This window comes from Ptychodera flava, chromosome 9, assembly GCF_041260155.1.
Source record: "Ptychodera flava strain L36383 chromosome 9, AS_Pfla_20210202, whole genome shotgun sequence".
In the NCBI taxonomy this organism is placed as follows: Eukaryota; Metazoa; Hemichordata; class Enteropneusta; family Ptychoderidae; genus Ptychodera; species Ptychodera flava.
In genome coordinates this window covers 4,430,798-4,455,064 of record NC_091936.1, presented here as the reverse complement: position 1 = coordinate 4,455,064, position 24,267 = coordinate 4,430,798, and the positions used below count along the sequence as shown (strand labels likewise).

Below are 24,267 nucleotides of genomic sequence, written 5' to 3'. Positions count from 1 at the left end.
GTGTGGTTATAATGATTAAATTGTACGTTCCACCCCGTAAACTGAGGTCCGCTGACCAATTTAAACTGTGTCAAAGCAGGTCGCGTACACATAAAATAGGGGACCATGCCTTCAGTATTGCTGCCCCCTTTTTATGGAACAACCTTCCGATTGAGGTTCGTCGCTCCCCAAGCCTACCAAGTTTCAAATCAAGTCTTAGAACACTTCTTTTTAGTTCTGCGTGTGGAGCGGTCTCAGTCAGAAAAATGTAACAACTTAGCCGGCTATTGAACCACTCTTTTTTTGGGAGTGGAGATTTAGCCGAGCGGTTCTCTCTGTGGCCTCTCCACTAGGCGACTGATGCCGTATGTTGTGGGTTCGAACCCAATTGAAAACTAGCCATATTTTCTACCCTGGGTTGGTAACTCTGCTGGTGGACAGAATTGTCCCCGAGGTTATTGTTTGCCCAGTTAAAGCGATTAATTTGTTTCTTCGATTCGATAAAGTTTGTATGTGCGATGTGTGATAGTGAGCATGCGTGTATGAGTGCTTCACGAACTCTACAACGTGTGGAGTGGTCTCAGTCAGAAAATGTAACAACTAAGCCAGTTATTGAACCACTCTTTTTGGGAGTGGAGATTTAGCCAAGCGGTTCTCTCTGTGGCCTCTCCATTAGGCGACTGATGCCTTAAGTTGTGGGTTCGAACCTGATTGAAAACTTGCCGTAGTATCTCACCCATTGTATTGACGTTTTTGTTTTGTGTGGACCCTTTATAATATTGATTGTATTTTACCCAGAATCTCTGATCACACTTTTTGTGTGGATTTCACCAAAATGTTGATTCACTGTACATGGTAGTCCATGACAGAACTATGTACATTTTTTTTTTCAATTTAAAACTAACAATATCTTTGCATTTATGTACATTTAATAATTAATATACACTTTTCCACCTGTTGCATGTGTTTTTGTCTTTTGTCTTAATCAGTTTTAACTGGTCAAGGTGTTTAATGTAGGATGCCACTGCATCTTCTTTGCTTGTGAAACTTATGTGTACGTATTTAGAAGAATTGGCGTATTTTGTTGGTGATTTAATTCCTATTCAGGAAATATTACACAGATTAATCAAAGGTTTGGCCATAAATCAGTTTCTAACCTCCCCTAAGATAAGTTCATAAAAAAGTGACCCCCCTTGAACAGTTTTCTAACAAGTGACCCTCCCCCAATTCCCCCAGCCCACTCCGCCCTGTAATTTCTGAAGGTTCCCTTAGAGAGTAACAGCAAAGAGGGTACCTCATCATCAGGATGCTTCTCCAAAAGCCCGTGTTGCTGTGACCCTCCCAAATCAAGAGGATATTAATGCCAGCATGATAGGTAGGATCTTCCTCTTTGTGTCAGAGTAGAGGAGTCATCCAGTCTCAGTGATGTATGCCCTCTGCCGGTGAACCAAGGGTTTCTTAATTTCTTCTTTCTTATTTATTAGCCTTTGCAACCAAAATACCATAACAAGTACAGACAGGTTGAATTGTTACAATGATATAAAATAAATCATAAAATCACAAAAAACAACACTATAAAACTGGAGTAAGAAAGTTAAAATATGTGAGCATTATAAAAATTGTAAAACTAGCAAACCATAAGCATAAAAAATCACTTGTTGGTCATTTAAAATGTCAAAATTGCAACACTTTGCAAATATGTGTGATGAGGTAGAAAGTGGTAACACCAAAACTACGAGCTGACAAAAAAAATTATTTCTGATAGTTACTGAGAGCATATGGAATAAAACTATTTTGAAATCGAGTTTGGAGTGGTAGCGGCCTCTGGGGAGGGTGTGTGGATCTCCATTAGTGTTGGTGCAGAGGACTGGACGAAGAGTGAGCTTCGTCTATTTTCCCATCTGATGATGGCTGCCATTTTACACAATCAACTGCAAGTGTCTTGCTCTTGAGAGACATAGATAAATATGCAGCAAATTAGCGGCAAGTCAGCAGCAAGTGACAGATGACAGCCTTTTCAAATATGGCAAGTTGCAATAAATATCTTCATGGACAACACAAGCTAGCCACCATGCCCCAGTAAGTGACTTGCCCCAGTAAAAGGATAAACACCATGAGGCTGCCGACAAGGCCTGTCGCCAAAGAGATCACTTCCCTTTCTTCTGTCCAACGCTTAATTCACGTGTAGTACTCATGAAACTTTGGCTCATCAGCCATAAGAGCGGTCGCACCTTCCTCTCTTGTGTAAAGAGGTGCCAGTCCCCATCTGTAAAACTCACAATATACGGTATTGAGTCACCTAGCGGAGAAGCAACAGGCAGAACCCCTCAGCCAAACCTCCACACTCAAAAAAGAGTGGTTCAATAACTGAGCTAAGAAGTTACATTTTTTCTGACTGCGACATCTCCATACATTGTGGAGTTCAGAAGCACTCATGCTCGCATGTGCACAGTAACTATCACACATCACATACAAACATTATTGAAGTAATGAATACATTGCTTAAACTGGACAAAGGACAACCTTGGTGACAATTCTATCGACCAGGAGACCATAAAAACCCAGGGTAGAAAATACGGTGTTTTTAATTGCGTTCAAACTCACAACATATGGCATCGAGTCACCTAGGGAAGAAGCAAAACACTGAACTGCTTGGTCAAATCTCTACTCAAAAGAGAGTGGTTAAATAAGCGGGCTAAGTTGTTACATTTTTGACAGCTGTCTCTCAGTCACAAGATTTTGGCCCTGTGTCTATTTTTTCTAGTTTTTGATTTGCTGCATCTGCTCTATGTATGCCTCTCTGTCACGATTAAATTTTTCCAATGCCCCATTGTGCCTCTCTCTCCCTCCGGTTTGAAGGCTTCACCCTGACCAGACATTGTTTGGGCAAGTATGTTGCCGCCGGTGAATTTTCAGTCACATTGAGAATCGCCCCAATGACCATCATCCCGACTGCCACTGCCATGCTTTGAGCTCAAAGAATTAGGTCTTTTGGAATAATGTTTTTCTGCTCAAGCATGTCTTTTGTCACAATAAGGTCCCCTAAGCTTGAGGACTCTGTTCGAGGTGGTTTACCATGGTTGCCAATATCTGTCTTTAGTTTCTGTCCTGCCAGCAAAGGCCCTTCGTTCAAAATGGTGATTAGGGTCTTGGTGTACGTCCATCACACCGTAAATATGTAAATATAAAAATTGAAAGCGGTGTCCATAAATTATTCAATTTTAAAAAGTGAACAGCAAAGGGAACAGGAGGAGAAGGAGGAGGAGAAGGGTCCCTGTGGCCAACTACCTGTGCCACAGCCTGCAGGCGGGCTGGAGGACAAACCTGCTTACGTTTTGAGTAGAACAAGCCTAGAGATGTCAAAGCTACCCCCGGCCACCCCTGGAAGAGTGTAACAATTGTTGTACTAAGTATGAGAGCGTGTGCCTATGGCACAGGACGCTAGCTTTCCCACAATCCCATTCGATTTGTACCAACGCATATACGGATTTTGGTCGCTAGAGGGCGCTGTGAAGAATCTGGGAAATCTCAGCATGCCGTGTTTACAACAGCTGTAAGGGCATGACCCAGACCATCCTCGATCAAGGGACAATTTTCATAAAGTGCAATTTCTGCCGATTTTCATGGTTTTTTCCGATTTCTTTTCAGTGAAGCCATTGTTTAGCAATTAATCAGAACATTTTTGACCAAAAAGCTGTAAATTTTGCTGTTTTAAGCCTACTTCTTTGACATTTTCACTCCTACCCCGACGAAAGGAGTACAAGGCCATTTCTTGGAAGTCGACGGTAAAAGGTACGTTGAGATTATCGTGATTTTGTCCATTTTTTCTGTCAAAAATATGAATTTTAGAAAAAAGCAACGATTTCCTTAATTTTTGGCGCCTTTTTTCTTATCAACTGTGATGGTCATGAATTTGGAGAACGTACTTTTGTTAAGCAACTCGAGAGCTTTGCAATGGTATGCCGATCGCCCATATTCACCCGATGAATGCAGGAGGAGTAGGAATTTGACTATGAGCATGTAAAAACTACTTTAATTTTCTAAGTTTTACGTCAGTAATTAGCCTGTACAAAGGCAGGCTAGGCAGGTAGGCTACTGACATAAGGTTTTGACAACGGAATATTCCTGCAGTATCTACCTCCGGCAGTGCAGTGTAATATACTGCAGCTGTGACTGACCATGGCATGGCCACTGTACTTTTCTGTGTCTGTCAGTTGTCAGCATTTTACTTTCATGTTAAAAGGTTTAGGAAAAACACAAAGAACGAGACATATGTTTTTAAAAGATGCAGTGCAGTGTATCAGAATGCAAGATGCATACTGCGTCTGGCCATCTAAATATATGCCGTTATGCTTTGCAGTATAACCTTTCTGAACAAATGTAAATAAACATGTTTTTATTGTTGTTTGTTTGTTTATTTATTTGTTTGTTTGTTTGTTTATCTATTAATCATTCTATTGTTTATTTATGACTTTACACAATGCCATCAATAGAAAATTTCACATAGTATTGTTTATTGATTTTTATTTTTATTTTTTTTTTTGTTTATTTATTTTTTTAATGTACAAGAATGTTCATATTCTATGCATATGCAGTCATTATAAGTTCAAAATTTCACAGGAGAAGCAGCCAAAATTTCAGGATCAGTTCTGTACAACCATCTGATTAAAATAGTCTTTGCCCAGTGCCCCCCACCCAGGTGACGCCTGATATCCATTTTCATTCGTTGATGGGACATTTCTATTCCTGAGCTGCTGTGTATATTAATTCCCTTATCTCTTTTCAGGAGTTGGTGTCCATGTGCAGCTACAGTATGCATATAATAGGTGAGTGATATGTGAGGTAACTCACAAATTATCCTTTTGACCCAGTTGACAGCATTGGAATGAAATGTTGAAATTAAAGAATCAAAATCTATGATATTTGTATTGTATTGATTGTTGATTAGTTTGAAAGTGCTTGCATCAAATTGTGTAATTGCCATTATGCTATTTAAAAGTCTATATTCCCTTATCAAAGATATGATTGTGCTTGCATATTTTGAATCGGTTAGAATTTTATTGCATCCACTGAGGACATCATTGTCCATCATGCGTGTGCATGCACCACCTTCGTAACCGCCCCCATATTTTTTGACAATGCCTTTTATTCTTAAGAATGCTTTCAGTTGACAAACTCTACTGGTGGGATTTTCAGAGATATACATTGCATTCTCAATGGTAGAGAGGCTGTCTTGAATGGCTTTGTTTTGTTTGTTCTTTGATAGTCTGTTTTGTTCACTCTCCTTACTTCCACAGACCTTTCCTTCACTGTCTTTTTTAGGAGGGGAATATTTTAAAAGTGTATTCATGTGATTTATCAAAACTGTGTATTTTTCTGTTGTATGGTTTTCAATCATTTTTGCCATTGTATGTCTGTGATATGCAATTAAGTCACCTGCTTCACCTACTTTTTTAATTTCTTCATCTATACTTTCATATTTTTTTGAAATCATCATCAGTTTGTCTCTATCTTTGACTTTGACACTCAGATTTTCTGGTTCTTTGCCATTGAGGATGCTCTCAATAGATTTCACAATACTGAGCTTTTCCTGTTCTAATTTTGCTTCACTGTTCCTCTGTTTTTGTTCCAGGTCTTTTTTATGGAGTTTCCCATGGACATTTTGCAGATGCCTGTTGATACTTGGCCTCGTCGCATATTGCATACTGCACATTGAACATTTGTGTGTTGTTTTATTATTTACAATTAAAGATTCAATATGTGACTCAATACTGTCTGAAATATTAATGTCCATGTCTGTAGTCTCATTTATTTTGAAATCAAAACTGTCAACGGCTGCTTCAAGTTTCCTGTTGACTTTTGTCATGTCATCCATTTGTGTTGCTGTAAGTAGTTTTGTTTCATGATTTACACCATGGACTTCCACCTTCAGGTCAAATTGTTCAGACAGTTTACTTTCATATTGTTTTATCTCACTCTGTACTGATCCTGGTAGCTTGGCAAATTTTTGTACAAACTCTAGCTGCTTATCAATTTTTTCTGCCTCAACAAAGAGCTCATCTATAAGTTTTCCAATATTTCGCAATTTGGCATGAAGGTGGTCCATGGTGTAATCATTGATTGGATTATATGCAATTAGAGGATGACTGGTCTGACCAAAACTGTTAGTCTCTGCCCACTCAGTCATCTTTTCAAGCGTTACTGTCATTTCCATTCATGATGTGGATTATGACATTGCTCCACAGATGTCAAACACAAATTACAAAAAAATTTAGTACTTTTTCGTTGCAAAACCAAATTCTTGTACTTTTCGTCACCCTCTAATTTTCGTCGATATACCACCCCTCTAATTGTATTTTTGGCCCAGCCCTCAGTCAGATTCAAAATAGGAAGTATGTCCTGCTGTATCAGTGTGTCACTTTCAGGTGCGTTGATGATGGCAAAGGGGATACGGCTGGCATCAGACTGGGGATTTGGGTCTCGCCACACCTCTGCACCATTATACTTAATTACCCGAATTGCCCCACTTATTGCAAAAACTTTAAATTTTGAGAAATCCCTTTGAAATCCTGAAAAGTATCGCCTCCCTCCCCAACAATCACTTCAAGTTTTTTACGTTCACACTCGTCTTCAATGTTGAAATCTAATTTATTTTCTCTTAATATACAAATTAAATGTTGCCAAATTAACCCCTCAAGATCCTTTATGTACCAACCCTTTTTATTCTTGCTCTCAGTTTCTTCTACCATCTCATGAAAACGTCTTAAATTGCTCCGCAAGGCACCAAGTCTTGGAATTCTGGAGACATTATTAGGTGTCCTGATAGACTTTTCAAGCCCATCATAGTCGGCTTCTGACAACCCCCCACCTAAATGAATAAAGATGTGTTCAGCCTCCTTGTCATTCCATAATGCTATGTTGTCAATATCCTCATTACCGTGCTGCTCATCATTATCTAGTGGTAGCAGGGTATTAGTTAAAGCAGTTTGAATAGGTTGAGGGAGAATATCTAGAGAAAGGGCTTCTTTAAAAAAATCAAGTGTTAAAATAGATTTTGCAAACGTTTTGTCCCTTTTCATTCGTAATTGCCACAGGGTGGACTCATCATTTCCCGATATTTTTTCCCCAATAATCTGATGTTGCCGCAAAATTTTATTCATATAGGCCCTCCCACCCATGGATTTTTTAGAAATTGCAGATCGATCTGAACTAAATAGAACCGAGACAGCGGCATCAACATGCTCCGTGTCTGCACCTGACTGACGTTTCACGTTTTCCACAAGTTTTCTTATGACCTGGCGAACCTTACCAAACCCCTTTTCAACTACAAACGCAGAACATCGATTAAGTTCGTTTGCAAGTGCGGATCGGGCTTTCATTAATTTGAACTTGTGGAACACTCGACTCTGTTGAAAATTGTCCGGCTCATTGCCGCTGCCCAAACCGTGATCTCGAACCATTCCCCTAACAAACAAGTCACTTGTCCCGATAGCGTAAAATCGGCTGCAAACCATACGTAAGTTACAGAAGTTCTTCACTTTCATAAACTGGACATGATCATCATCACCTTTATTAAAAAAACAACAATACTGAAAAATTTCGGTTAAAACCTCCGATGGTAAGTCAACAATTGAACAAGGTCGCACAGGCTGTGCCACAGTGCCGATTTGCAGCGGCCGCGGACCAACCTCGTGTTCGCCTGATGATTGCTCTCGGGCCTTTTCAACACTCGATCTCAGCGCCTTTTGCGCCTGTTTCGCCCGCTTTGATGGCCTAGGCATATTTGACTAATTTATCTTTAGAAAATATCACAGAATGAGCGTTAAAAAACACGACGATGTCTGAAAGTACGTTTTCACAGAGCCGATCGGTGGAGCCACTCCGCGTATATAGAGTGTCTAAGCGTAACTGAGCGTTGGAGATCAACCTGCGCAGTTGGTGAGAAAAGAATTGAGTTCTGCGCATTTCGATCTGCGTTGGTACAAATCGCATTGGATTGTGGGAAATTTTTCGTAGCGTGTGACCTATGGTGGCTCGGAACTTCTCATCAGAGGAGCTGCACCCTCCCTATGGACTGCTTTCTCTTGCTTTTTCTGTCAGTTGATCTCGGCTAACTTCTTCCCCATTCCACTCGACCCAGGCTTTCATCTTTCTTTGGATGCATAATCTTCTTTATCTTTGCAGTATCCACGGGCTTTGCTAACAGTGTTTCCATGGTCTGCCTGCATGGGGATGGTGAACTCCAGTGCATGTGTTCTCTCCAGCAAGGCCATCTCCGTCTATGTTTCCCTTCACCACCTGTTTTTGTGTCGATTTGTATGGCCATTTTGTTCCCTGCACAGACAACGGTGAAAACGGGTCCCCAAATGTAAGCCAAGCTTGCAAGGCCTCAAGCTTATTTATCTCAATCCTGACAAGGAAAAAACCATTCAGATCCTTTGAAAGCCCCGCCATGATGTTGATTGGCAGCAAGCAGTCTAAGCCCTCAGTTACTAAAGAGAAGAGGTTCTTGATGATGTTTTGTGCTCACACGAGCATTGAACACTACCAGTACTTGCCGGCTGCCAGCAAACACAGCAGGTACTGCATTTAACTTTCTACAGGGTCCTCCTCTTACCCTTCCAGGGGTGGGGGCATAATGTAGCCTGCCTCCTTTCGACCATTACTTCAACAACGTGTGGAGCGGTCGCAGTCAGAAACATGTAACAATTTAGCCAGTTATTGAACCAGTCTTTTTTGAGAGTAAGGATTTGGCTGAGCAGTTCTGTCTGTTGCTTCTCTGCTACATGAATTGATGCCATGTGTTGTGGGTTTAAACCCAATTGAAAACACTGTAAATTTTATCCCGTGCAACAATAGTATCATGTGGTAGTATTTGTACACAAAGAAACCAATAGGATGCCACGGAGCCAGCAGGGTCATTACCATAAGGGGGTCCATCTCTGCAGCTTGTACTGATGTTTCTTAGGATACAATTTTTACGGGCGTATAAACTTGGGTTCTTTACAAAAGTGTGCAGTTTGTCAAGCAGGGATCTGACTTCTGCCCGTTGGGCTTCAGAGAGCATGGATCCATAGTATCTTATGCATGACTTTAATTTCTCCTTTTGTGTATTTTTATGGACTGGAGATATCAGAAGCACCACAGTCAGCATGCCCATTTGTCCTACAAAGGCTGTCGGTGTGAGCACCACAACAAGGATATAGATAATGAGAAGACTGCTGGCCAGCACTCCCTGGTCAACATATATGCCATCCTTGAGCAGGCCTCATACTTCACCAGTCTGTCCTTCAAGGATGCAATATGCCTTTCTTTGTCCATCATGATGGAGGCATCTTAGGGCAAATAATGAAACAGCCCTCCCAGAACCACTGCGACAGCCAACACTCCTGTCGTTTAGGCTTCCCTGCATTTATGCCAGCGAAACCCTAATGTCCACCTTCACTTTTGCAGTGTCAATTGTGTCTTCCCTACTTCTATAGCTGGCGACTTTGTCCAGGTTGGTGATTTCATCTTCAAGAAGAACATTCAGCTCTTCCCATACCTTGTCTACGCATCTTGTTCCACCAACAATGGTGCTCCTGATGCTGACTTCGGCCCCAAGAATGCAGAAAACATAGGCCTCGATGCCTCATTCGGTCTGGCCCTGCCTGCATATTGCGTCAATCCACACCCTCACCACAGGATAAATGAATTGTGCTGTCCTTTTGCCCCATCGTTTATGAAGACAAAGTAGTGGCCCTATCTTTGACGCTGCAAAAGTGAAGTTGGACATGGGGGGTTTCGCTGGCATGAATGCAGGGAAGCATAAATAATAAGAGTGTTGGCTGTCGCAGTGGCTGTGGGAGGGCTGTTTCATTATTTGCCCTTTGTCTGGCCTTTAATGTTTGCGTTTCTGGCAAAAGAGGTCCTTTTTGTAGAAAATGTGATTTTTTGGCTGATGAAAAGTCCTTGTTATTGAACTTTTGTGCCTTTGCTCAGCAACGAGTCGCTGTTGGTTACATATGTGTAGCCATTGGCAAGGCCCCAGTTTTTCCTTTTTTTTTTCCTGAGTGTTCATTGTCACTGATACCAACCTCCCAGGAGAGGGTTTCATAACTAACCTTGTCGTAGAGGTTGTTCCACACCTAGAAAGTGCCATTGTCAGCCAGTAAAACCCTATTTCATGGAGAACCTGCCTGGTGATGAAATACACATGGAAAGGAAGAAGCAATCTTATCTGAGGGGGCAGGGTAGAGGCCAACAAGTAGTCTTGGAAAGTTAAGCCACAACCGGCTGTTTCGCATAAATCAGCAAAGTTTAATTGCTTATCCTGTGGGAAAGGTTATCTTGAATGTGTCTTTGGGGTGGGTGATGAACTTTTCTGTCCCGTTCACATAGGTTTTGAGCCCCATCAGCAGCATCTTGAGATCACCCACAGGTGCTGCCCGTGCCTCTTCTACCCCTGGGACCATTGGGCGCAGATTCTTATTGAGCTTGAAACTGTTTGGGTAGCTGACCATTTTTTCTTTACATCTTTTAGCATATTTTCTGCCAGGGCGACTGCAAGCAAGTCCTCTTAAGCATGGCCGTTGAGCGTGTACCTCCGCATATACCTTTAAAGAGGTGGAATGAACCTCTCTCCCTTCTGGATCTAAAGTGCCTTGGCAAAGGTATCCTTGATAACAGTAAAGTCTGGGTTGTCTAGAGCAGTCCCTGGCTGAGCTCAGCACTCTCTGCCTTATTTCTGTGAGCAGCTGCTTGTACCGGATTTAGTGCAGTTTGTATCTTTCTCTTTTCCTTCCTCAAGTGCTAATCTTGACCATCTCGATGACAATGCAAGAAAGGGTGACTGCCCTCATTGCCACTGGTAAGGCAGGAACGAGAGCAGCAAGTTGGTTCCTGATATGCACACCTTTTGTGATGTTCTTTGTCCATATTGATTCGGCCCATTAAAGACGCCCATTGGTTATAAATACCAGATTACATGAAATGCCGCTCATTATGCAAAGAGACGCCATGCGAGTAGCTTGAACTGAGATCTCCACAGAAGGCGGTTTTGTGCGTGTTTATTTATGAAAATTTATGAAATGGGAATGCTCTCAATACATAACGACTCCATATTTTTTAAACCGATAAGTTTTCGGGACAATTTTAGTGAGTAATTATGGGTGGCCAGTAATGATGTTGACCCAAGGGACGCCGATTGGAATTTGAATACCGCTGTCAATCAAACTTTGTGCAAAGTAAGACACGAGTCAGCCAGATGTGATTAGCATTCTCCTTATCTGCTAATGGTAACTAAAATAAATAAAATATGTGTCAAGATTTCCAGTGTAAAAAGACGTGTGCAATAGTTTCTTCACAGTTCTCCAACTTTTGTACCTACCTGCCATATTTCTGGGAATAAAAAACGTGATCAGACTACATACTGTGATCACGGTCGCTACATAAATCGTGCCATGAAGAAGGAAATGTATTATTGAGTTTTCTCTTATTGAAAAGTTTGATGGCCCTGAAAAGGGCCGTTTGGTTTCTACCATACACCCAACGATGGCAAATGTGTATGGTACGCCGGGCAAATTTGGATGTAAAGATCGGGCAACAAAAGTCACACAAAATGGCATATCAATTTTCTTCCTTTGATGAGTACGTCATCGGCCTCCATCATATGCTTTTTTCGGGCCAAAAATCGCTTATCATGTCAAGCGTGTGTCTCGTCTAGAATATCCCTATACTTCCAACAGAGTCAGAGTCAGATAGACGCGTTGCGCGAACCTGGGATTGAGAACAGCGGCTTTAACTTGTAACTGCACCGGCAAGCAGTGTCTGTTCTTTCAAAATAACCACCCAGCTTGGACTGTTACGTAAAAACCAAAACAAAAAAACCAAAACAAAATGTGAACTCAGCAATTTCCTTTAAAACATAATTAACAACAAAAATTAAAACTAATCGCTAAGTCAAGGGATAGAATACAAACTGTAAAAGTGTACAGACTACTCATCTCAGCTGGGAAAGCAAAGCTCCAAAGTTGAGTCAGACACTGAGACAGAGTGAGCAGTCCTTCTGCTTACTTGAAGGCTTAACGTTGCACAAAGTCCACAGAATAAATCCAGCATTGCCATGAAAGTCCTGAAAATCTTTAAATTAATACTGCTAGAGTTTCCAAAGCTTTGAAGTAACACGTCATCGACACAATCCCAAATGTCTGACTGAAAAGCTGTGCGGTTCCCTATTTATACTCAATTGGTTATGTAAGAGAATATAAGAACACTCTAGAGCTTCTATTGATATGCTGATTACTGCTCTAAAAAGGCTCCACTTACAAGACTATTTGATTTCTAGAAGGCTCTAAATATGACTAATTGTATTCAAGATCGTAAGGGCGTGAAGGACAGTGACCTTGAGAATTTTCTAGATTAATTGAACTCAGGTCATGAGTGTAGGGAAAATGACCTACATAACACACCTCCTCTTCAAAAAACAAACTTTTTCAAAGAAAAATCTTTCTTTACAAATGTGATATTAAAATGTGAACAACAATAAAACTCTAAATACGATAGAGACAGTCTGCAATCAAATTGTCTCCGCCCTTGATATGTCTTATGTCAACATTAAACTTCTAGCTGTAACATTAAAGTCCATCTTAACAATCTCTAATTTTTGCTGTTTAATTTCTGCAGGAAAACAAGAGCGTTGTGATCAATATAAACCATTATTTGCGGATTTGAAGAAGTAACATGAACTTCAAAATGCTGTTAAAGCTCATATCAAAGATAAACACTCTCTTCAGTTGTAGAGAAGTTTCTCTGCGATTTGTTAAATTTGTGTGGGAAATAGCAAACAGGATGATCTATTCCATGAGTGTCCTCGTGTAATAAAACAGCACCAGCAGCCACATCACCAGGATCTACAGCTAACTTGAATGGCAAACAGAAATCTGGTAAAGACATGACGGGAGCATGTTGCAGTATGGCTTTAAGTGTATTAAATGCCTGTTGGCATTGTTCTTACCAAACAACTTTACTTTCTTTTTAAGTAAGTTAGTCAAGGGCTCAGTAATTTTAGAGACATTTGGACAGAATTTTCTGAAGTAACCAGCCTTACCGAAAAAGCGCATCAATTGTCATTTGCAATTTGGTCTGGGATTAAAACTTGAAATAGCACTGAATTTGGCACAAAGTATGGAAGTCAAAATGCAGTTACTTTTCTACTCGGTTCAATAAAGTCATTATCCAGCAGGTATTGACTTCTTCCTCGAGATATTTCACTTTTGTTGGATTCAGTCTGTATTGATTTTGTTTCACAAGCTTACTGTCCCCCTCATCAACACCGTGATAAATGATGTGTGTCTTAGTTGGAACATTGTGGAACAGGTGATTATATTCGAGGATCAGTTCTTTCACCTGTGACGTCTGGACTTGAGAATTTTCTAGATTAATTGTACTCAGGTCATGAGTCTGGGGAAAATGACCTACATGACAGGAGGCATCAGTAAGACTGAGACATGCAAAGACATTTCAAAGCCCGTTTTGCCCAAAGTCTGCACCGTGCTTCTATAATTGTACATGCAAATCTCCTTGCATTTGAAATATCTATGTGTTTGTGTTGGGATCAGCTTCAGTACCCGAATTTCGTTCAGATAACATTGCTCTTCTCTGTCTTCTGGGTGTCGGAGCATATCTATGAGGTCAACCCTCTTGAAAAAGTGGACCTTCTTGCTCTTTAGCACAAAACCGAAGATGGTGCAGTATAAGAAACTCTCTCGTTAGCCATCTGTGAATCCCTGCAAATCACATTTCCTCTAAATTCATCAATTGTAAATCAAGCTGAATACCAAATGGGTTTTATGAACTATTGGCGGATGTTTGCTCGAAGTAACAAAGACAGCCCGGGTTGGAGTCGTCATCAGAAAGATTCATGAGAATTTTCGTGCCAACCTCTCAGGCAGTTACACTCTACAGAACATAGCGAAGGTCGATATCAGCACAATTACCCTCAAGCGAATCATCCTGCTGGATGTCAAACACATCCCACAATTACTGAACCATGATGGAGTCAGAGATGTTCTGTTTCCTGTAAATAGGCACTGCCATTGAGGCAACTTCTGCGGATCCACAGAATGCATCTCTCTGAGACACCAAAAACGTCAAGGGCGTGGAGAGAGCTAATGAAAAAAGAACCATGGGAAGGTCTCCAACTTTGTTTGTTAAGACTATATCAGGGGTATGGCCTTAAGGCCTGTGATACCTTACCATGTCGATTGTATAATATACCAAAATATCCTTATCCCTGAAGGAACGACAGTAGGCTCACAATCCATTCTTGCTTTGAGGGTTCTGAGTAACTTGGAAAAAAGTATGACCTCTATTTTGTTTTCTACGTTGATGCAAGTTACCTGCAAATGATTATAAGGTAACACAGTTCAAGCCTAGACCCTGTAGCTCTTCTGGCATCAGTGTGTGCCTAGAAGGCCCTTTCAAAGCTGTTTCAGCACCCTCTCCAGTTAAAGGTTGATGACATCATTTGGCCCTGCAGATCGAAACTAAATGCGATTCTGAACTTGTCCTGCAGGCCACACCTCTTAGACTTCATTTCATACCAAACATGCTCACAGCAAGCCTTTTGAAGGATATTCCCTTGTGACAAGTCTCTAAAAAAGGGGCGATATTACCCCTACCTCCTTTTGCACCAGTGGTTGTCGCAGCTGACCTGGCAAGGTTTTCTGTGTTCATACAATGGTGCTGGCACAGACACCACAGAATTTTTCTCTCTCTGACATCAAGCTACTACTGCAGCCACACATCTTACATACGTCTGTTAAGTTTATGCGCAGCTCAGAAAATCTGTAAGTATAGTGTGATCTTGTCAGCCTGCTTATAAGTGCTTCAGATTGTAAACATACTGACGGAAGTTGGATGTAATGGTCGCACGATAGATGTGTTGCTATGTCAACACTTAACTTTTTAGCTGAGAAACAATGAACCGCTCGCAGTGGGTCTCGAACCTGAGAACTCTGTTTTTGAGTCTAGTTCTCTACAGTTGACCTTCCCTGTGGCTTTTGTCAAGTCCAAAAACGGGAGCGCATAATGTTCAATGCTACATATCCACAGTCCTGTGGCGAGCCTAAGGGAATGACTGCCGAACTATTGAAACAAAAATGTAAAAGCCACTCATTTTCGGATTATTTGATGCACCTCACACTTTGAATACATAGCCACGCTAAGGGATAAAGGCTGAACGAATATTTTACCCTGAGGTCAGAAGGTCAGGTAAGTCATTGAAAGCTGTGTTGATTGAGCATGCACTTTGTAGGGACATTGGCAACCATCCAACAAGACGTGGCGCTTTGTTTTACGTCATGGAAGAATACCATGCTCTCGAATTTTCCATGATATGTATATATGAAGGTTCGCCTGATAGTCTGAATCTTAATCTACTCGCCAGAAAAATTAGTGACCTGCAGCTAAAGGATGTTCCTCAAAAAATTTTTCTCTGGTTGTTGATGGGATTAATATTCAAAATTAAAGCTGAGAATGACTAAGGTGGCAGATGGTGCAGAAGATCAGGGAGCTGTCGTGGATGTAGTCAAACAGGATCAAGATAGCGTGGTGCCGTGGCTGTCAAGAATGACAGCTTTCTTCTCCACATCAGTCGTGTTCAGCTTACAGAGCTTTGCATCATTTTCGTGTTCCATGATTTCGTCTATGTAATCCAATATGGATTCCTCATAAGCCGAGAAGGAAAAGACCATGAAGTCTCTCAAACTCGATGACGAAAATTTTGACATTAAGGGTGTGTTATAATCACAGTACTGCCTATCACCCATAATTTTTTCGTGGCTGTGATCATCAAAGAATGTTATAGAGGGCCAACCTACCATTGGCCATGGAGGATTATTCATGTCACGTGTTCTCCAACTGGGCCATTTGTAACTACTATGAAAGCAGTGCTCGGGAAGGTACACCAGAGGCCACATGCATTGGTCCACCTTGTACCACTAAAGGAAAAAAATGAGAGACTGGGGCGAGAAAATGACGCTTTCCGCAATTGGTGAGAATCTCTTGTTGTTCTTATTGTTCACTGGTGTGAATCACTCTGGTAAATTCTCACCAGTGAACAATGAGTCTGGTTGATTCTCACCAATGAATGGTGAGTCTGGTCGATTCTCACCATAACAAGTCATTGACAATGACATAGTCCCCACTTGTAATAGGAGTATTAGTTTGATGGGGCAGGGAAATGTGGTCATTAAGAAGTATCACTGGAGTGTATATGTTGAGATCTATGGGCACATAGGTCTATGTCGTTGTTCCCAATTTGAAACACATGAGGCATGTCTATGTTATGGTTCTAAATCGGGAAAAAAGATCAGACCTCTAGCTGTATTGGCCAGCCAAGAAATACATATGCGCATAATAAATGAGGTACAAGATGTGACATCTTAAGGTCAATATCCTATCAAAATTGAAGGGTATAGAACTTGTGGTTACTGAGTTATGCATATATTATGTATAATCAAGGTCACAGGTCATCATGGTCTCGTGACATTTTGAAAAAAAAATTGTATCGCTAATTAATCCCTATATGCCAGAAAATCAGATCTCTAGCTCTATTCGCTTGCCAAGAATTAGATATGTGCATAATTAATGAGGTGAAGCGTGTGTTGTCATAAGGTCTCCCATCCTACTAAATATAAAGTATATAGCACTTGTGGTTACTTATTTATTGACATAAACGTATATTTTAGGTAAAAGGTCATCGAGGTCACATGACATTTTGTCAAAAAATTTCTATCCTATAGTTATCCCTATATACCAAAAATCAGACATCCAGCTCTATTGGCTTGCTCAGAATTAGATATGCGCATAATTAATGAGGTACAGTATGTGGCGTCATAAGGTCTCCCATCATTCTAAATATGAAGGGTGTGCTACTTGTGGTTACTGAGTTATGGACCAATATGTATATTTGAGGTCAAAGGTCATCTAGGTCACGTGACATTTTGTCAAAACAAATTGTATTGCTAAGTTATCCCTATATACCAAAAATCAGACCTCTAGCTCTATAGGCTCGCTCAAAATTAGACATGAGCATAATTAATAAGGTACAATATATGGCGTCATAAGGTGTCCCATCATACCATACATGAAGAGTGTAGCACTTGTGGTAACTGAGTTATGGACCAATATGTATATTTGAGGTCAAAGGTCACCAAGGTCATGTGACATTCTGTCAAAAAAATTGTATTGCTAAGTTATCCCTATATAACAAAAGTCAGACCTCCAGCTCTATTGGCTTGCTCAAAATTAGATATGTGCATAATTAATAAGGTACAATATGTGGCATCATAAGGTGGTCCCATCATACCATATATGAAGGGTGTAGCACTTGTGGTTACTGAGTTATGGACAAATATGTATATTTGAGGTCAAAGGGCACCCAGGTCACGTGACATTTTGTCATGGACACACAAATGGACGAACGAATGGACATGACCCAATCTATAAGCCCCCTAGACTTCATCTGCGGGGACTAAAAACTGTGTCACTGCATCCTTTTTGCAATATGAATACGATGAGAAACAAAATTTTTATTTTCTTTTGCCTATACATGGGAGTCTATGGAGTTGCCTTATACATGGGAGTCTATGGAGTTGCCTTATACATGGGAATCTATAGACTGCCTTACACATGGGAGTCTATGGACTGCCTTATACATGGGAGTCTATGGACTGCCTTATATATGGGAGTCTATGGAGGTGAAAACTAAAACGTCCTCTAACACGGCCAAATTTGATCGCATTGTGAAACAAATGGACGTGCACCTGTATGGGGTAGGGTACTATCCTTGTGCAAAGTTTGAAAGAAATTGACCAAGGCATGTCTGAGATATCTGCGTGAACGGACGGACGCACGCACGCACAGACGGACGGACGCACGCACGTACGCACGGACGGACGGACATGACCCAATCTATAAGTCCCCCCGGACTTTGTCCGAGGGGACTAAAAAATTACCATCCTCACAGTGCTTGGTGAGATTTTCCATTCTCACCCATGACAATTTATTTTCTCACCAAGGAGTGCATTTCTCACTGCTCACCAGGAGTAGTGAGAACGACAAGATATTCTCACCGATTGCGAGAAAGCGTCACTTTCTCATTTAAGTCTCACAATTTTTTCCTATAGTGTACTGGCAGGCCAATATGCTGTAGCCCGTACCTGCTCATTCAACCCATCATTATTCTCGCATATGTTTTTGGTGGAGCTTTTGTACGCGCCGTCCTTTGGATACTCAGTTTACCAATTCAAGTGGATAGGCACCTTTTCAAAAAGATTCAATTTTTAAAAATTCGAAAATGATTGCTTCCAGACCCTTTCAAGTGACTCTGGATTTTAGCTAAGTTTTTTTTTCTTTTTTTTTGGGGGGGGAGCCTCATTTACCAATGTATAAGTCAAAACTAAACAAGTGATCAAGAACAAACATTTTGTACAATACTGGTGTACCACTTTACTTGAAACTTAGGGAGCAAGCCTGAAAACCCTGCTATATTGTTACGATCGTATCAGAAAAAGCAAATTCGCTCCCTATTGGCTCTTTTCCCCCATGATGATCAATAAATTCATGTCGCACGCATTCAGGCATCTCATTGGTGTAAATTTTGCTTCCCATTACTGGCTATACTGGATATGTATTTCTTACGAAAGCTGCATTCATAAAAAATGATGGTTGGGGCTTAAGATATTCAGGGGGATTCGCAAATTTTGGGTGTAGTCGAATGGTCAATGAAAGGTTTGCTGTACCTATAGGGGGACCTAAATATTTTTGTTTCTAACAGTTTGATGCCATCCAATTGTTCAAATGTTAGTAATAACTGTTGATGATTTTTTTTCAATATTTCTGTGCAATGCATCGAATACCTGTCAGTTTCTTGGTGGCTCTCTCCAGCTTGCTGAAACACAATATCCCGTTTATCAACAAAGCCTGTATATATAAATATTGGTGATAATTGAATACGAGTCTAGACTTAAAGTCCTTTGTCAATGATACTAATGCATGGTACATGTACACAGGCTGTATTGGCAAGTTGAATTCCAGACAGCTCAAGATGCTGTAGGGAGTAGAACAAGAATATAGTTGTATAACTGAATAAACATATTGTCAATATATAATGTTACTGCAGCTACTGCCATGCTACTGCCTTCTAGCAGTGTCAATGTCACTTCATACCGACAGTGACAGTGATAGCTCTGACTCTGATGTAGCTGAGAAGAGTTTGGGTCATTGGACGCTCCATTGACGGTGAAACATCCTCGTAAACAAGATCAGGCCAGAGAGCAACAAATGGAAGACTAAGGGATTTTGTAATTCTGGCATAGTAGAATAATCAAACATTAGAGAAGAATAATCAAACATTAGAGAAAAAAGATGGGGTTACTATGTAATATATTCATCCTATATACATAAACAAGTGTTGAGTGGCGTGTAGTTTACTCATGAGATTATGTTAATAAAGGAGGATCCTGGTTTATGGCTACACTACTGTGTGAGTTGTGTGTCTTGTGCTCTAATCACAAGTGCACCAGAACACAACATAATTGGCGAAGAGGATGCTCTTTTGATCAACAAGTCTGTGAAAGAATACACCCTGTATAGCCTGAGTGAAGTTGAACTTTGAGTAACCACATCTTGTGAAGTTTTAAGTGGAAGTTGGTAAAGGTTGCCTTGAGTCGAACTTGAGCCACACCCTGATGAATGAAGGTAGTCAATATGAGTAATGTGTGGCAAAACGCTGTAGTTACCGATCAGCTATCAACACCAAGTCGAAGTATTTCTCCTGCTTCATTGTCAGCCCAAATGGCAAGACCATCATCAAAAGGGTGGGAACACTTGGATGCATTTGATGACACTTTAGAAACTTGGTCAGTTTATGAAAGGAGGCTCACAAACTACTTCGATGTCAATGATGTACCAGAAGACAAGAAAGTTAAGTGCCTATTACTAGGACCGACAATGCATCGCACATTAGAAAGTTTGACATCACCAGTATTGCCAACATCAAAAGGCTTTGATGAAATAGTTGACATTCTTGAAAACCACTTTGATCAGAAACTATAGGTAGTGCATCATAGATTCACATTTTGGTACAGAAATCAAAAGGAAAGTTAATCCATGGGTAAGTATGTATGCATGTGAACTGTGGAGACTAGCAAAAACCTGCACGTTTTGTACTTTTTTGGACCTTGATTATAGGTTTGTTTGTGGACCACGTACATTCTCTATTCAGAAGAGATTACTGCAGGTAGATGACATATCGTTCGAGAAGGCTATGCAAATTGCCATCTCCACAGAGTCAACCGATATGAAGCAGCCTGAGTTGTAGAGCAGCATGCAAGATTTAACAGTCAACAAGGTCAGTGATCCTTAAGGGAATACAAAGACCCCCTACCGATGTGGTAGGAAAGGCTATAAGCCAGATTACTGCAGATTTTAAGATGCTGAGTGTCACCACTGTAAGAAAATTTGACATACTCAAAGTGCTTGCTGTTCCACACAAGGGAAGGCAGAGAGCAAAAACAAATTTCAGAAAAGCAAAAGCAAGAAAGTGCATGCTCTAGAAGAAGACAGTAGCAATGATAGTGTTTCAAGATCACAAGTGTTAAGACTTTAAACAAACAAGGCATTCAACCTGCAAGAGTAACGCCACGAGTAAATGGAAAGCTCATTAACATGGAAATAGGCACCGATTTCAAACATTCTCTTGTCAAACGATGACTATGACAGATATTTCAAAGGAGCAAAGCTGATAGATGCCAACGTAAACATGAGAGCCATTACAGGGCACAAGCTAGGCATTATGGGTATGTTACATGTCACATTTGAATATGGAGACAAGAAGTCTAAATTTGAGATGTATGTCTGCAAGAAATAAAAAGCAAACTACCTACAGGAAGAAACTGGTTATGCAAAATACAAATGAATTGGTAGAAAATTACAGAAATCATCCGCTAAGCATTGAAAGCAATGAAAGCTGAAAAGAAGCCAACAAAGACAACAACTGATGAAAAGCTTAAAGCAATACTGGAAAATACCCAAGAGTTTTCAAAGATAGCATCGGGGCTAAGAAAGGAATCAAGGCAAAGCTACTGATAGAGAACAAATTGCCATGCCCAAATTCCAGTAAGCCCGCCAAGTGCCACTCTCCCTCTGTCCCAAATTGGAGAAAGTGTTGCCACTGGAAAGTGAAGGCATTTTGTCCAAAGTAAGACATAATGATTGGGCAACACCGATTGTACCAGTCCCTAAGAAATCAGGTGCAGTACACATATGTAGAGATTTCAGGACTACTGTCAACCCAGTACTGAAGGTAGATCAATACCCACTACCACGCATTGAAGATATCTTTGCAAACCTTGCAGCTGGATAAAATTCACATGCATAGATTTGGGTCAAGCCTACCGTCAGATTGAGATCTAGAAGACTCAAAGAAGTATATCACCATCAACACACACAAGAATCGTATCGATAACATAGATTAATCTTTGGTATCGCCTCCGCACCTGCAATATGGCAAAGATCCATTGATCAGGTACTGCAAGGAGCTACCCGCACTAAGTGCATCATTTATGACATGATCATAACAGGCAAAAATGATGATGAAAATGTAGCCAATGTTGAAGGAGTGTTTAAATGTCTTCAAGAACATAACCTGCAAGTCAATTGGAGAAATGTGAATTGCAGTGAAAGGAAACCACGTTCTGCTCACATTTCATCGACAAACATGGGTTCCACATGACATAAGAAAAGTCAAAGCCGTGACTAATGCATCAGAACCGAAGGACGTCAGTCAAGTTTGCTCCTTCCTTTGATTGATGGAGTATTATCATCGATTCCTACCGAATCTAGTAACAATGTTGCATTCATCGAACCGACTGTTGGAGAACAATCGAAAGTTCTAGTGGACTGGTGAATGTGATAAACCTTTCAAGAAAGCCAAGAAGCCCATGAAATCAGAGAAAGTGGCAGTGCATTATGATTCTAACCTGCCAATCAAAATTACATGTGATGCGTCACAAACTGGATTAAGAGCAGTGGTATATCAAACAATGGATAATGGACAAGATAAGACCAATATCCTATGCATCGAAATCGCTCACAAAGGCAGAGAAAACTGATCTCAAATAGAGAAAGAAGCGCTCGCAATAGTATGGAGTGAAGAAACTTCAAACCTATGTGTATGGTATATATAGATATATCTTGCTGGTTTTGATTATGATATTCAATACAAAAGTACCAAGAACACTGCAACGCAGATGATTTATCAGGGTAATCCTTTGATACCACTTCTGAAGAAAAATAAGACCTGACCGAAGTGTTACACATCTTGCAATTCGACAGTCTCCCTGTTACAAATGCTCGTATTCAAAAAGAGACGGTTGGATCCTGTCCTAGACTGCGTATATGAAGCTACTATGAACAGATGGTCTCACAATGACCAAAATCTAACTCCTTTTTATAACCGTAAAAGTGAGTTAACTGTATTCAATAGATGTCTAATGTGTGGAATGAGAGTCATCATACCAAGCAAACTCAAGAAAGAAGATCAAGAGGAACAACAAAGCAGTCATCAAGGTATAGTGAAAGTGGAAATCTTGGCAAAAAGTTGTGTATGCATGGTGACCAGGCATCAACAAAGCAATCGAGCAAGTAACAAAACAATGTTTTGGTCCTGGATTTCAACAAAACCAGAGCATGCCAAAAGTTGTACCACTTCACCCAAGGGAATGGCCAACATTGCCATGGCAATGCATTTCGACAACGCGCGTCAATTCCAAGGAAAGTGACGTACCTAGTGATCACAGATGCACAATCCAAATGGCCAGAAGAAATTCCTACAAAATTCATTACTGCTGAAAAGACAATAGAAATACTGCGCACTATACTTGCATTTGTCTACAGCTATCTCGAAGGAAGATGGACATAGTCAACAACACCGTCACACATACCATCCCTGCTACCCTGAATGCATTCACTTGTTACATACAGTGCATTTCACTTCGGTTCCACAACTCAGTGTATGAGTAAATACATTCTATGTACAGAACGAACGATTAGTTCGTGTCTTACTGACATATTTCAAAGTCACCGACTCATTGACTAATTACAGTACATCAGCATTGGGTAGCTGTATTGGGTTTGTACAGACGGACACAGAACCAATTACAGAAGTTTTTGTATCGTACCTTGTGTGTTGGATAGCTTCTTTCTTCTTTGCTGCTTCCTTTTCCATGGCCAAAACTTTCCTACACCTAAGTTAGATAATTGCGTGCCACACTATACCTAAGTTCCATTACTAGTTTTGTTTTAAATGCCATTGACTGGTTAAGTTAAATATTGTAGATTTCGGCACGTTTTTTATCAGTCTTCCATAGAACACCGGGTCATGGAAGTTTCACTTTGACAGTGAATTTTATCACTTTTCCTATTTAGGTAAGAAAAGGGATTTCAGAAACAGAAGAACGAATTAAGTCGAAATTTTACAATGTGTGTTACTTATTATATCTATTACAATTTTAACGAAATGAGAAACATTTATAGAATAAAGAATTGTTATTCTAATATGAACGAACCCTCTGTGAATGGAACCCACGAAATAATAATCGATTGTTAAAATTCAATTTTAAGTGCTGTTGTTTTGTTGTGCCAGTCAAATTTACTAGTGAGAGATATTGCAAGTCACATGCGTTTAGATAGGAAGAAATAAGCGGTGTAATTTTTTCTCAGAATATTTTATGAATCTTGATAAAAATATGTAGTAAAAAGACCTGCATGCGGCTTAGAATTTGGTGTTTTCGAATGTTTTCATGTGTGCTTCTCTGAATTAGTACCCGCACATGTAGTTTGACTTTGCCCTAAATGGGCACTAGCTTGCTCCCTAATACTAACCAGGTTCTTTACATTCTTTACATTCTTATTATTTCACCAGAAAAAAAGCACAACTTGCAATTGCCGATCGTTAATTGTCAACAAAAACAAGTAAATAAACATTGTAACAACGATTACATTACATTTCTAAAGTGTTTCTGGTGACGACCTTGGAAACAGTCCATGGACTAGTCTAGTCCATGGCCCAAAACTCACAGAATATGTACAAAGCAACCTCAAAGATGACAAACGCAATAGGACGGAGAAAACGTGTTAGCTAGTAAGAATAATAAACAAAACAGAACACTATCGAGTTAACATATAAGACTTCAAATCTGATTTGAAAGAATGTCTAGAATGCAACCGTTTCAGTGATGAAGG

At 40.3% G+C, this 24,267-nt stretch overlaps 1 protein-coding gene and 1 long non-coding RNA gene across 2 annotated transcripts in view; one reads left to right on the top strand and one right to left on the bottom strand.

The window, feature by feature from the left end:
* Positions 1-24,267, bottom strand: part of LOC139139804 (transient receptor potential cation channel subfamily M member 3-like) — a 78,347-nt gene that overhangs the window by 36,573 nt on the left and 17,507 nt on the right. The window lies entirely within an intron of this gene.
* On the top strand, positions 3,413-5,766 carry LOC139139803 (uncharacterized). The gene is made up of 3 exons (XR_011553882.1): positions 3,413-3,771; positions 4,766-4,805; positions 5,612-5,766. It is a non-coding gene; the product is annotated as an uncharacterized lncRNA (long non-coding RNA).